Source organism: Periplaneta americana, chromosome 5 (assembly GCF_040183065.1).
Source record: "Periplaneta americana isolate PAMFEO1 chromosome 5, P.americana_PAMFEO1_priV1, whole genome shotgun sequence".
NCBI classification, from domain to species: Eukaryota; Metazoa; Arthropoda; class Insecta; order Blattodea; family Blattidae; genus Periplaneta; species Periplaneta americana.
In genome coordinates, this window is record NC_091121.1 from 98607015 (window position 1) to 98621836 (window position 14822).

Below are 14822 nucleotides of genomic sequence, written 5' to 3' on the forward strand. Positions count from 1 at the left end.
ACTTGACAGATGATTTTCAATAAATCTTAGTATTAAACAATCCCTGATACGTGACTATCCATAATATCATATAGGAGAAGCTATAATCTATTATAAACAAGTGTTACAAAAGTTTTAATTAGGGATGATGAAATAAACAAGAAAAGTTTTAATTAACGATGTTGAAATAAAAAATAAACATTAATTATTTTAAAAGGAACAATTATTGAAAGTACAATTTTCAAATTTGAATGTTTTAGTGGTTGATAGTTCAGTTGATGTTATATTGGACGTGTGCGTAAAATAAGTGGAACTCGTTGATATAGCTTACAGTACATGGTGTATTCCTCAACTTACTGGGGATTTCCGAATGGTGCTCTTCATTTATTTGTAAATAGGATTTCAGGGAATATGCATAGATATGACCAGTGATCTTTATTACTTCTCGTTCTTGAATGCCAATGCGAGTCATATTTGAATGTGCTGTGTATCGACTGGAGTGGTTTGTAATTTTCTGTTTTTTAAGACGTCCAGACCAGTGCAATTTTAAATGTTGGCAAACAAAGAAACAAATGCTAGGGTAGTGATAAAAATAAACAAATGCTAGGGACGCGATAAAATTGTGCGATAAGCAGCCATGATTGGTTGAAAGACGTCCTTTCGTACCGCTTTATTTGTCAAACATAGTATGACGTATAAACGATATTTCACCATCACATCACTGCTCAGTCATCATTAGTTCATTATAATTATTGTTATTTTAAGTAATAATAATAATAATAATAATAATAATAATAATAATAATATAATAATAATAATAACAATAATATAATAATAGTTATTTTAAATAATAATAATAATAATAATAATAATAATAATAATAATAATAATTGTTTACCACTCTTACCATTATCATCACCAACTAGCGCATAATCTTTTTTCAAGCTATTCATAAAATATATACTCCTACAATTGCAAGTAGTGGGTTCTTTGGCCGTGTTAACAGCATGGCAATTAATTGCATAAACTCGCATCACTCACACTACTTGTTTGAATTAACCCTGAAATTTAACTTGACATTTATTCCAATAAAGAATGATGTTGTTTATAAAGCTAATGATAACAGAACCGAACCGTTCCAGCCCGTAAAATCACTATGAACTCCGAAAGGATTAAAGGGTTTAATTGGACTGTTGGAGTAATGCAAACTGAATATCCATGCCATGGGGCATCTATTCATTGATTCAGACGCTGTGTATTTAGCAATTATGTATCACACTCCGGCGTATATAAATGATGCCGGATATATCCTGAATTGTGCGATCGGCGCATTTGTTTAATTATTCATTGTGATCACATATGGGTATGGCATTTTTTTAAATTTCACGTTACTTCTTTTTACTACATTACTAGTACATATGAATTGAACCACGATGACAGTAGTGCAGTAATAGCAGTAATAATAATAATAATAATAATAATAATAATAATAATACTAATAAATTTACTGGGATAGACAGGTTAATCCATCTCGTTTTCAGAACTCCTTACGTGGCAACCACATCTTTTACTGGACTATCTCAAATCTCTTCTGCCAATAGGATTACTTCTTCTTCTTCTTCTTCTTCTTATAACTTCTAATATAGGAATTTTGCCTTTACTTCTTCTTCATTACTTTTGAGAATTTTACTTGCTAATACAATAATCATTACACTATTAATATACTGCCGTTACTACTGCTTTCACTTCCATCATCGCTACCATTTCATATCATCACATCATTACCTCTCACACAACCTCTACTATTCTCGCCATTTTCATTTTTTAACATAACAGCAACACTATCACTACACTGGTCATTACTACCTCCATCACCTTTAGGCCTATTACAAACTCCAACTTCAATTCCAAGTTCACATAAATCGGATCTATTCAACTGCTACCACTACTACTACTACTACTACTACTACTACTACTACTACTACTACTACTACTACTATACTACTACTACTACTACTACTACTACTACTACTACCACCACTACTACTACTACTACTAATACCACCACCACAACCACGACAACCACCACCACCGCTACCACTAACACCATTTTCACGAATAGACCTACAACATCGCAGGCACTACTATACTACATACTATCGCTGTCGGAGGTTCATTGCCACCCTCACATAAGTGCGCCATCGGTCCCTATCCTGAGCAAGATTAATTCTGTCCCTAGAAACTACTATGTTACGATTACTACCGATACAAATACATTTATGCTATAGGGCTCGCAAACAGGGATTACCGACGGCAGGAATGTGAAAGAAACAATGCGAAGAGCGGGTGGCAGGAAAGGTCACGAGGTAGCTTTAATGATATTCAAGACTGCAATCGGAAGAGGAACGACATCGAAAGAATCAGTCTTGCATTGTCATAGTTACATTACGGTTTTAGTTTCAATTCCACTGCATGTGAATACGTGTCTTGTTCCAAGTGCGTTTATTTTATTATGTAGTGATGGAGCGTTCCCTTCGCAGGTTATCTTTATTTTATTCGTAAACATATGTTGCGCGTTTAATTCGCTTCGGATTGTTCTCTTGCTACGTTCTTCATTTCCACAGGCGATGTCCCCGTCTGTTCATCTTCATGGAAGAGGCAGTACTTCCATCACCCCCCAGCTCTCGCTCCTTGACATGCCTACATACACACGTCAAAACATACAGTAACGCCACCACTGCTTTTCGGTAAACGTTTCTTGCGCGAGCTATACTAATGCTACTACTAGTCCTACTGCAGCTACTACTATTGCTACTACTACTACTACTACTACTGCTAGTATTATACAACCAGTTACCAATATCAACATTTTCGCCAATACACCACCCCGCTACTACTAGTTACTGTTACTAGGCCCTACTACTGATGCTGCTGCTACTACTACTACTACTACTACTACTACTACTACTACTACTACTACCGTTACTTTTACAGCCACTACTTTACTACATTTGCTATGATATTGCTGCTACTGTTATTGCTACTACTCCTACTATTGCTGCTATGATATACAAGCATTTAGAATAATGATGCAATATATGAGCAGTGACAGAAGCTTATAATGAGCAAAAGTAATAATAGAGGAAAGTGCCCTAAACCGGACTCCTCCCACTAAAGTGGACCCCCGGTCTTCTGGCTCTGTATTCTCTTGAACTCTAGCAGAACTAAGTGCAAATAGTAGTTTAGGATTCTACCACTCTGTAGCGGAGCACACACGTCGCCCGCTTCACTTGTTGCTTATCAGTCCGCAATTACGTGTTTTGACAGTGGAAAAAGCTTTTACACTGTGCTACATTTTTTGTTTTTTCTCCTAGATATTGGCAGGTAAGTCATTCGATCTATATATATTCTTAAATGGTAATGTTTAAGGTTACTGCTTGTCATTAAACCGTTTAATTTAGATGTTTGGTTAAAAATCTATTGAGTTAACAAAGTGTTGGCTATAGTCGCGTAAACCGGACCCCCTTCAGTTGCCTAAACCGGACCCCTTATTTTTTCATGTTTAAAGTCTACCTGTATTTGTATACACTCTTATTCTATTGGAATTCTGTTCCAAATTTCAAGAGAATAATGGGGAAGGAAGGAACAATCTTTACAGCGTACCATTCAGGGTGGATCCAAATGAACTCCTTCACTCAGTGGTTTCGACACTTCATCGAGTTTGCCAATGCTACAAAGGAAAAACCTGTGCTGTTGCTCTTGAATGGCCACTTTAGCCACACACAGAATATTGATCTGACCAACTTGGCAAAAACAAATCATGTTACAATTGTGTTGCTGCCACCTCACTCTTCACACAAACTACAATCTTTGGACAAAACTTTCATGGTTCCCCTGAAAGTTCACTACAGCAAGGCAATCAGGCAGTGGTTAAGGCACAATGAACGTGCTGTCGGTGCTTTTGATGCAATGGACCTGTTTGGCAAAGCCTATATTAGGTGCCAAACAGCTCAAATAGCAATCAATGGATTTAAAGCAACCCTTGAACAAGAAGCTGTTTTCAGATGCCGAATACATTGAAGAGGCAAACAAAAAACGAGATTTCTCTTTCTATGAATCTGTGTTAAAGAAACAAACAGCAGAAAATCAGAGCTTTCCAGAGAACGGAGAAGAATGTGATGTGAACGAACCACAAGTTATTGTAGAGTTTGATCCAAATCAACGATCAACATCTTCGGCAGGTCAGGGTGTTCCTCTGTCATCAGCTACACTTGAGGATCCTCAGGGTTCCACATCTTCTAAGACAAGCCCGTTTGACATCACTCCCATTCCAAATTAAAAAAGAGGTTCTCGAATAGGGGGCGAAAGATCTGCAGTTCTACGATCATCACATCTACGTCTTATGAAGCCCAATTGGTGGAAGCTAAGAAAGCTAAAGAAGCAATGGAAGCTGAACAACAAGCACGGAATCATGCTCAAGGACGCAAAAGCAATCGCTGCCAGGGATGTGGTTCAGAAGTACAGCGTTCAAGAAAAGGGAAAGGGCTCGTGAAAAATCGTCTAAATTTTGTGAAAAAAAAAAAAAATTGGAGAATAAAGCACTGAAGATGAAAACAACGTGGCCTCTGGAATATCTGATTTGGATCTCTTCTCGAAAGTTTTCCCATCCAAAGATGATGCTTGGTATGTGTGTTTTGTGACAGAAAATTTTCGGAGGATTCTAAAGGGGAACTTTGGGTCATTTGCGTTATGTGCTGGGACTGAAAAGGACATGACCATCTCCGATTTTTGTCGCTAAACGATTTAATTCTGTTGTACGTTTTGTGTATCTTTTTCGAATACATCCTATATCTCTTTTTAAAAATTAAAACCTATAATTGTAATATTATGCTTATACCTTGAAACTAGATTATGTTTTCTCTTATTTAATACCTTTTTCCAAATTTCTTTAGTGTTATTTTGTTTAATTTTACAAGGGGTCCGATTTCGGCAACTATTTATCAAATCGCCAAAGTGTAAGGTTATTGAAAATATTTTTTTTCATACCAATTTTTAATTATATTTTCTAAAAGTAAAATGTAAATGGTGCATAACATTATAAAGTAAATATTACATGCTTTTAAAACATAATTTTTTTACTGTTTTATATTTTAACAAAATCAAAAACAAAATGGGGGTCCGGTTTTGGGCACTTTCCTCTAATAATAACAACAGTAGTGGAGACAGTATCATCTACCATCTTCCTGAACGCAATGTTATTCTTCTATTGCCACAGTGAGGGTATCATTCTTACCACGACTCATGCCACTAATACCAATAATACCAGTAGGGCCTACTACTATCACCATTATTTTCAGTAATGTCACCACTAAAACAACACACGTTGTTGTTGTTTAATAGAAGTGTTGCATCTTTTTTGTGGAGACCTTGTATTTCCATTTAATAAATAAATGTGTGAATTTGGCTTAGGAAAAATGTGTGTGACATTACGAAACAGATATAATTTATAAGGGAATATAAAGGCGATACTTTAACAAATACCGAGAACAAGACTGGAGGGCTTAAAGGAATCGCTGAACAGATTACTTGAATGTATAACAATGAAAGAATATCGAAATAAATTTCCTTATGAGAAAAATGGTAAACGAAAGTCGGAAAAAAAACATTGTTTAAAGTTTTGAAGCGATAACAGCATTGATGTTATTAATAATGGTGAATATTAAATGACACTTAATAGCAGTTCACAAATATCTTCGACATATGCAGTCTCATTATGCATCATTAAGTTGGAAGAAGAGAAGAAAATATCATGAAATCTACTGATAACGTTTGGATAGAAAATATATAAATAACTTTTTTAGTTCGTTATTTAACGAAGCTGTATCAACTACTAGGTTATTTAGCGTCTATGGAATTGATGATACTTAAATAGTATTTGGCGAGATGAGGCCGATTATTCACCATAGATTACCTGATATTCGTCTTACGGTTGGGCAAGACCCTGGAAGAAACCTAACCAGGTAATCAACCCAAGCAGGAATAGAGACAGCGCCCGACCGCAACTCCGGATCGGCAGGCAAGCGCCTTAGTGATTGAGCTACTTGTAACTTATTTAAGTTGCATTACAAAGAGGGAAGGGGGGATGTCCATTAAGAAGACGCCTATATACCCAATATGGTATTTTGTAAACTCCGAACATTCTATATAATATTATGTATGTATGTATGTATGTATGTATGTATGTATGTATGTATGTATGTATGTATGTATGTATGTATGTATGTATGTATGTATGTATGTATGTAGGGGAGGATAGGGCAAAGTGGAATGGATTTTGATATCATCTAATCCTGTCTTTGTGTTTAGTTGTATCACAAAGTTTTTATACACAAACTAAACGTTATACATCTGTCAACATTTAAACACAAAAATAATCTTATGATGAATGAAGACAACAAAGTAATTAGAAAAATAAGAGGACCCTTTAATTTTCCACTTTACCCTCACGAAGAGGGCATAGTGGAAACTCGGAGAGGGCAAAGTGGAAAATACATAACACACTATATAAATAAAAATATTGTTTAAGATACGTAAAACATAAAATAATTGTCCATATTTAAAACATTTTGAAGCACTGCAGTTGTCACATAGGCTAGCCTACATAGTCTGGAGATTAATATCAGCACAAAGTTAATGAGTCCAGTCTTTGCATTTACAACACATGATCTAGTCTTCCGATGGTGGGTCAGAATATTGCTCTCCACAGCCCAAACAGAAAACATCTTGCTACCTAGGCGTGTGGTTTAGTGTACTGGCGGCATCGTCTTACCGGCCTTCGTTTTCACTCTTTTGCCGCCAGGTTTCCCATCTGCTTCTCGCGGACTGCCTTCTTAAATGGAAATGTCAGTATTTCAGTTTTCTGACAACGTCGTTTTCGGTTTGTTTCACCAGTCTGAAACAGTACGCCTAGGCTTACTTTGGGGAGTGGAGCAATATCTTCTGGTGTCACATGAGGCTGCGCATTCGATGTTCCACACTTTAGGCATCTATCTGTGTATTCTCCTGCTTCATTGGGAGACCTAGCTTCGACAAAGAATAGCTTATCAATGTAACTACTAGGCTGTACTGGCAATAATGGACAGAGGATGGAGCAAAATCATCTTCTTTGAATATGTTGCGTCCATATGGAAAAATTTCAGTCCTTGAGAATCCGCTAGTGATATTCGGAAGCACGAACGATTTCTCAAAGTCTTCACGGATCAGACCTGCCATATCATATTCACCGATGTGTTTTCCTGGTTAGTTCTTCTGGAATTTGTCTACTGCAACTTCAAAATGCGTCTTGAATGGCTTGTGAACTGCAACATTAACAGGCTGCAGCTTGTGTGTTGTGTGTGAAGGAACCAACAAGATTATGATCCCAATTTCTGAAGCGAATTCAAGAGCTTACAATGACTGGTGAGAAGTATGATCGTCAAGAACCTACAACACTGGCTTTTCTTTGTTAGGTCTGACAATTTCTGCAAAAGTTTCAACCAGTGCAAAAAATTATCTGCATTTGATCCAGCCAGACTCGGAGCACCAATTGAAGCAGGATTGCTGGGTAACTTTCGGCGTTGGACCTCAGACTCATTTCGCCATCATTAATTCTCATATCAATGATATCATCATTATTGATACCATATCCCGGGTTCAGTTCATGGTGCAGTGTGCTGTACTTGTACAATACTGCCGTTCGGCAACCCAATCATTCACAGAATAGGAGTGGTGAGCACAATAAGCCTCAGGCAGCAGTATAAGCCTTCGGGTCCCTCCGTAGAACAGGAAAAAAACGTAAACTATAAACCAAATGCATTAACTATCTTGCAATTGCATATTAGGAGGAAATCCAGACTCTATGAGTGAATTCCAAACTACATGGGCAAAGTGGAAAGTTCACTCTTTCAGTTTCCACTTTGCCCTCCACGTGAGTTGCAGGTTAGATGTGGTTGTATCTTGCCAAATGAATTTTTAGAAAAAAAATTAGCCATCACAACTTCTTCCCAACACTTGTAACTATGCTTTAAACATTAATAATAAAATCAGATGTTTTATATATATGGCAATGCCTACAGATTACTTACCATAAACAAATAATTTCTTGCAGCTTGTTTCATTGTAATCACAATTCCACCATGTACAGCGATATTAGCGCTGTGCGACTAAGTAGAAACATACATACTACCATAAGCTTTGAATATTATACTGAATAGTGATGCTCTCTATTGTTGTAAGAGCATAACAACGATTTTCCACTTTGCCCTCCCCTTCCACTTTGCCCTCGGCTCCCCTATGTATGTATGTATGTATGTATGTATGTATGTATGTATGTATGTATGTATGTATGTATGTATGTATGTATGTAATGTGTTTAACCGCATCGTTCCAATGTCGGAACATATGTTGGCCCACCCCCTGGCGGAGTTACACTTATTTGCCAACAGGGGCAGAGGAACAAATGGCGAGCGTATTACCTCAAATCCCACCTAGTATGCAAGTAAGGTACTATGAGAACGCGAGAGAGGAGAAATTGGTCCAGACGCTTTAATTTAGGCTTGGAGGTTTTTAACGGGAAGCTCCAACACGAGACACACGACTTAAATTTCCTCACGCAGGACTTGCGCTCCGGAGTTTTGCGTCCTATAACATACATTGGCTCCAGCCTGGTTTGAACCCGCAACCCTTGGGTCCAGAGGAGAGCGCTTTACACCTGGACTAGTGGGGGGCATTGTTATAGGTATTGATTGAGTAAAAGAATCTTATAATAGTTAAGGAGAAGCGCTTTTCACAGACGTAGCCTATAGAGTCCTTTTCTTATGAGTAAGGCTGAAAATGGGCTGTTTCTGTGAGATTTATGATATCTGTTCGTTAAATTTAAGTTTAAGTACATGGAAATGTATAACATTTAGCAAATTAAAAGAAATGGACACAATCGAGAGAAAGAAGCGATATTTGCAGACCTAAACACAATTCGTAGGTACAAACGAAACACATTTTTACTACCTACCCTATGATGATACGATAATGATGATGATGACTATGACGATGCCGATGACGATCACGATGATGTGAATATTTTATATAACAATAATTGTCGTTGCTTTCTTTCCATTTGTGAAGAGAATGCGACAGAAAGCAGACATAGTTGCAAGTATACAGTAATGTGATCGAGATTACAAATCAGATTTTCCACTTGCAGTGATAATATATATAGGAAGGAGATTAAATGGCTCTTTACAGACATCAAGCGCTCACGTTTTGCTAGTTTCGTTTAATTTAAACCGTACTCCAGCATGCAATGTTCGTGGCAGACGCAGTCGCTAATGTGTTAGATATACTTCAAACTGAAGTGCCATACTCCGAATTCAAACTAGAGAGGATATATGACAGTTGTATTCATTTCAAACAGATTGCCTCTGTCGCCTCATCCTTCATTGTGATTCCAATTGAAGTCGTCGCGTCGTACTCGATGGCATGTGCCGTTGGATTCGTGCTGCGCGGGTTTGAACCCGGCCAAGGACGTTGGATATGGATTTTGAAGGGAAATAAAATACTTTCTCGTAATCTTTAAAAGAGAGTTGGAGGATCCATGTCGCAGATTACGAGTAATGGCACGTCAGAGAACACAGGTCTTTGTAAGATTCGATTGTCACTTCTAGCCCACGTTGAAATTCGACGTTGAAAAACCTCTGCGTTCGAATGCGTCGTTAAATAAATTAGAACAAAAGTAGAGATTTCTCTCTCATTATTTAGAGAGCAATTTTTTCCACAGTTTTTAGCCCAAGGGCAGTTCTTCAAACCTATCGTTCTTAAACCTTTATTTTCTGCCTTTCTCTTAGTCTCCGCATATGGTCCATATATCTAAATGTCGTCTAGCATCTGATATCTTCTTCTGCCCCAAATTTTTCTCCCATTCACCATTCCTTCCAGTGCATTCTTCAGTAGGAAGTTTCTTCTTAGCCAGTGACCCACCTAATTCCTTTCTCTCTTCCTGATTAGTTTCAGCATCATTGTTTCTTCACCCACTCTTTCCAACACGGCCTTATTTCTTATTTTGTCTGTCCATTTCCTACGCTCCATTCTTCTTCCTATTCACACTTAAAATGATTCTATTGGCTTCTTTTCATTTCGTCGTAATGTCCCTGCTTCTGCCCCATACCCTGCCACACTCCTCACAAAGCACTTCACTAGTCTCTTAATTCTTTTTCCAGAGGCCCGCAGAAGATGCTCTTTTTTCTATTAGAAGCTACCTTTGCCATGGCTATCCTCCTTATAACTTCCTGGTAGCAGTTCATGTTACTGGTTATAGTACACCACAATTATTTGAAGCTGTCCACTTGCCCTACGGCCTCATTTCGAATTGGCAGGTCTACCTTCTTTATTTTTCTTCCGATAACCATAGTCTTCGCCTTGTTTACATTTATCTTCATCCCATACTGCTCACAGCTGTCATTTAGCCTCTGTAGCACATCCCTCCTCTGCTAACAATGCCATATGATCAGCAAATCTTATGAACTGTATTCTTCTTTCTTCTAATATCACCACTTCCATGTTTGGAAACGTCCACTCCTGTGGAGTAACGATTAGCACGTCTGGCTGCGAAACCAGGTGGCCCGGTTTCGATTTTCGGTCGGAGCAAGTTACCTCGTTGAAGTTTTTTCCGGGGTTTTCCCTCAGCCCAATATAAGCAAATGCTGGGTAACTTTCGGTGCTGGACCCCGGATTCATTTCACCGGCATTATCACCTTCGTCTCATTCAGACGCTAAATAACCTAAGATGTTAATAAAGCGTCGTAAAATAATCTACTAAAATTTTTTGGAAACAGTTCTTTATTAAATCATCCAACTAGGTGAACAGGGTAGGTGATAAAAGGCATCCTTGTCGTACTCCGGTCCTATTTCAGTTCGTTCAGACATTTCTTCTCCTGTCTTTACCTTGACTTGTTGTGTCATATAAAGATTACCGAACAGCATCCTGTTTCCCATCCACACCAATTTTCTTCAGAATCCCCATCAGTTTATTCCAATACACTCTGTCAAATACCTTTTCTACGTCCACAAATCTTATACCCATATACACTTCTTTATTCTTTTTGAGGTATCTTTCACCGATTGTTCGCAGCAGTCCAACTCGTACCTTTTTCCTTCCTGAAGTTGAACTGATCTTCTTTCAATTTTCCTTGCATGTTAGAACATAAACGCCGATTCAGTATTCGTAGAAAAATCTTCGCCAAGTGCGATATCAGGCTGATAGGCCTTGAAGTCGTTACATTTCTTGGCATTATTTTGCTTTGGTATTGAGAGCAATATTGTCTCCATAAAATCATCAGGACATACGATTTTCTCATATATTTAATTTCTAATTAATAGAATAAATTGAAAGCAATAATATTATCCAATTTTTGAAGTGCAGTGCACTTAAAAAGCAGTTCATTATTTAATAAACTGAATGTCTATACTTAATAAAATTTCAAGGCTGCCCAAATGAAGGCCATGAGAAGAATAACCCACAAGACCAGAAGAGAGCAGATCTGCAACGAGCGTGTAATAAAGATCTTGACAGCAACTATTGGAGTGGAAACTGAAGACGAGACAGCTAAAATGCTTAGGTCATGTGTTTCGAATGGATGAAAGCAATTCCGGAAAAAATTATGAAAGTTGTGGGTGGTGTCGTTATTGAGGTCCCACGTTGGACGCCATTTGTGGGTTGTGTCGTTATTGTGACTACACGTTGGGCGCCATTTGAGGGTGGGTGCGTCTCGGTGTTGCGTGAGATTCACTCAGGGTAGCCGAGGTACGGTTGTGGTGTAGGTTGATGTCGGGAATAATCCCAAGCCGGCTACTTATATAAAAGGCAGTGTAAATTCCAAAACTATAAGTTTATTGTCGTATTCACTTGGTAAACCCTAGAGTATGTATTTCCGGCTGACTTATAATTCAATCGTTGGTCGCAATTCTGTATCGACTCAGTTGCAGCTTTGAATAAGCTCTATCCGATACTATAAATTCAATACTCTGTCCCGTACACTACGATCGAAGCTCCTAAACGTTGGCGAGTAGTCTCGCCGATGACAAAGTTCAATCTATCGAGTCTTCGCCTGAAGAAAGACTATTAAGTTGGGCCGCCGACACGATGAGATGTTGTGATTGTGTCGACACGAAGCGAAATAGTAGTCCTGTCGACACCAAACGAAGTAGTTATTGTGCCCTGTATGTAGGGCCGCCGACACGATGTGAAGTTGTTTTGATGATCTCCGCTCCCCGTCACCCTGATTTATAAAAACCTATCCTACGCTAAAACTAACTATCCTATTGGCTAAAAACTACGTCACTAACTGGCCTAAAATCTATTCCCTATTGGTCCAAAGTGACCTCATAAGCTAAACCAAGATCTCTCCTTATTGGGCGCGAAATATGTCATCTCTAAATTTAGACTTTGGATTTCCCATAATCTCAAATTAGTTTGTATATCTCACAAGAATACCCGTTCTTTGGAAAACCCAAGCTTGGCAGTATCTTTCCCACGGGTCTAGTCCGACTTTGGCTTTTATGCTTCATCGAGTCTCTATACGAAACCCCGCTCAAGGTGGCCCTAAATCTGTCCGATGCTGACAAGAGACGAAACACCTGTGTGGGGAAGCTAATTCTAACGAAGTCGCCAGAACATCCCCGCGAATACATGTAATAGAAATATGGAGATATCACTTCGCTAATAAATCGGTCTCTCCCTCTCCTAATTACTGCTTCAAAGTTAAGGCCGAGGGAAAAAAGTCGAAAGAAGGAGAGAGGCCTAGGAAAACATACCTCAATAATGTAGAAGATTTCGGCCGAAGAAGGGGAAAGACAATGGTAGAGATGCAAAGGGCAGCAAGAGAAAGGAAACGTTGGACCGTGTGGAGGAAGGCTCTCCCGACGCTTGAATCAAAAACGGGATACGCTAAGAAGAAGAAGAAGAAGAAGAGTAAGAGCATTTGTATAGGAGACATCCGGCCCATACCATCTTTCCACGTCTGTTCCAAAAGTTAAGGGAAGAAGGGCACGTGGTGCCAAATTACAATTCCATTTCCACACAATTATTTTTGCTTATAACTTTCGACTCAATCATTTCCGGACCATGGTTCCTTACCTCAAATTGATGTGCCCTTCGCTATCATCCCTTAAAGTTTATAACACCACCTCGGAAACACCCTGTATATGTATGTATGTATGTATGTATGTATGTATGTATGTATATATGTATGTAAACAATTCAATTCCTTATTAAAATTGCAATAAATAATCCAAATAATAAATATAAATTCAATACATAAAAAACATACACACACCCAATAAAAATAAATATAAAAAACACACAATAAAGACAAGAACATTATCTCCCAATTAGCTCATACGCTCAGTTTTAATACTACTCATTGCAACACTAATAAATAACTTTTCCCGTTATTTCCTCGGTCCCATCGCCCTCGGCCAGTTCCACCCGTAGCTGTCGAACTTTTGCCATACATTTTCCCACACTCTCACAGAATTTAGCGTTATTTAAGGATATCATCACTCACAGTCCTTGACTAATCAGACGTTCATGGAATGTCTCGTAATCTCCTTCAATTAGAAATTTTAAATAGTGTACTACGGTATTAAAATGGTCGTTAGTATTCTCTCTTTCCAGTAGTTCATTGAAGATTGGATTTCATGCATCAGTGGCATAAATATCTTTAGAATTCGCTGCCTCTTCGTGCAACAGAGATGCGAAATCTCTCCGCGTACCTAGGCTTACTGATACTTATTTTATTGTCAAATAAAGGAACGTTTTGTCACTAATTTATAATTTTATTGTACAGCATGCATACTCATTTGACTTCGCACTAAGAATAATTTAAAAATTCCTAACTTACTGATAGCAACGAAGACTAAATACGGAAGCAGTCTCCAAGTATTTCGTGTTTCAGAGGAACCTTTAGCCTCTTTTCCTGCAAAGAAATTGCTCAGAACCTGTTGGTTTCTTTTCAATGAGAACATTCTGAGGAGACGGATCAGTGCTCGATCCCCAGCATGTATTGGAAAATATTTGATAGGCGAAACACCTGCGAGATAGTTTACTTCAAAAATTTATTCATTATGCAGTTAGCATTCCTTCATTGCTTAAATTTCGAGTTATGGTAATATAATTTAAAATTATGTTTATTTTCTGACAAGAAGTGGCAAATAAATGTTAAGTCGGGGCTGATAGAAATAAACTTAGGCTATAAATATTTTAATATCTTGCTTTATCAATAGGCCTAATATTGCTTTTTTGCGTATGACCCAGTTACAGTTTTATTTATACAACAATTTGTAATAACTATGTATTTGAATATGAGATTAGTAAGCAATTTTTTAATTTTCAAGAACATTCATAAACGACTATTACAATAGTATTGTAAAACTTTTGTTAATGTATGTAATTTTTGCTTGCAATAACAAACAATCTTGTATCTTGTAAAAAATGGAGAAATTAGTGAAGTGCTTTGTGTATTCTGTGGCAATGTATGGGGACAGAAACATGGACATTACGATGAAGTGAAGAAAAGCGACAATGTGGGTGTGGAGAAGAATTGAGCGTATCAAATGAACAGACAAAATAAGAAGTTAAGCTGTGATAGAAAGAGTTGGTGAAGAAGACATAATGCCGAAACTGATCAGGATGAGAAAAACAAATTGGCAAGGTTGCTGGCTAAGAAGAAACTACCTAGTGAAGGATGCACTGGAATGAATGGTGAACAGGAAAAAAGTTCGGGAGCAGAAGAAGATATCCGATGATAGCGTAA

General features: G+C 37.9%; 1 protein-coding gene across 1 annotated transcript in view; it reads left to right on the top strand.

The window, feature by feature from the left end:
- LOC138700430 (LHFPL tetraspan subfamily member 6 protein-like) overlaps positions 1 to 14822 on the top strand; it is an 843471-nt gene that overhangs the window by 608159 nt on the left and 220490 nt on the right. The window lies entirely within an intron of this gene.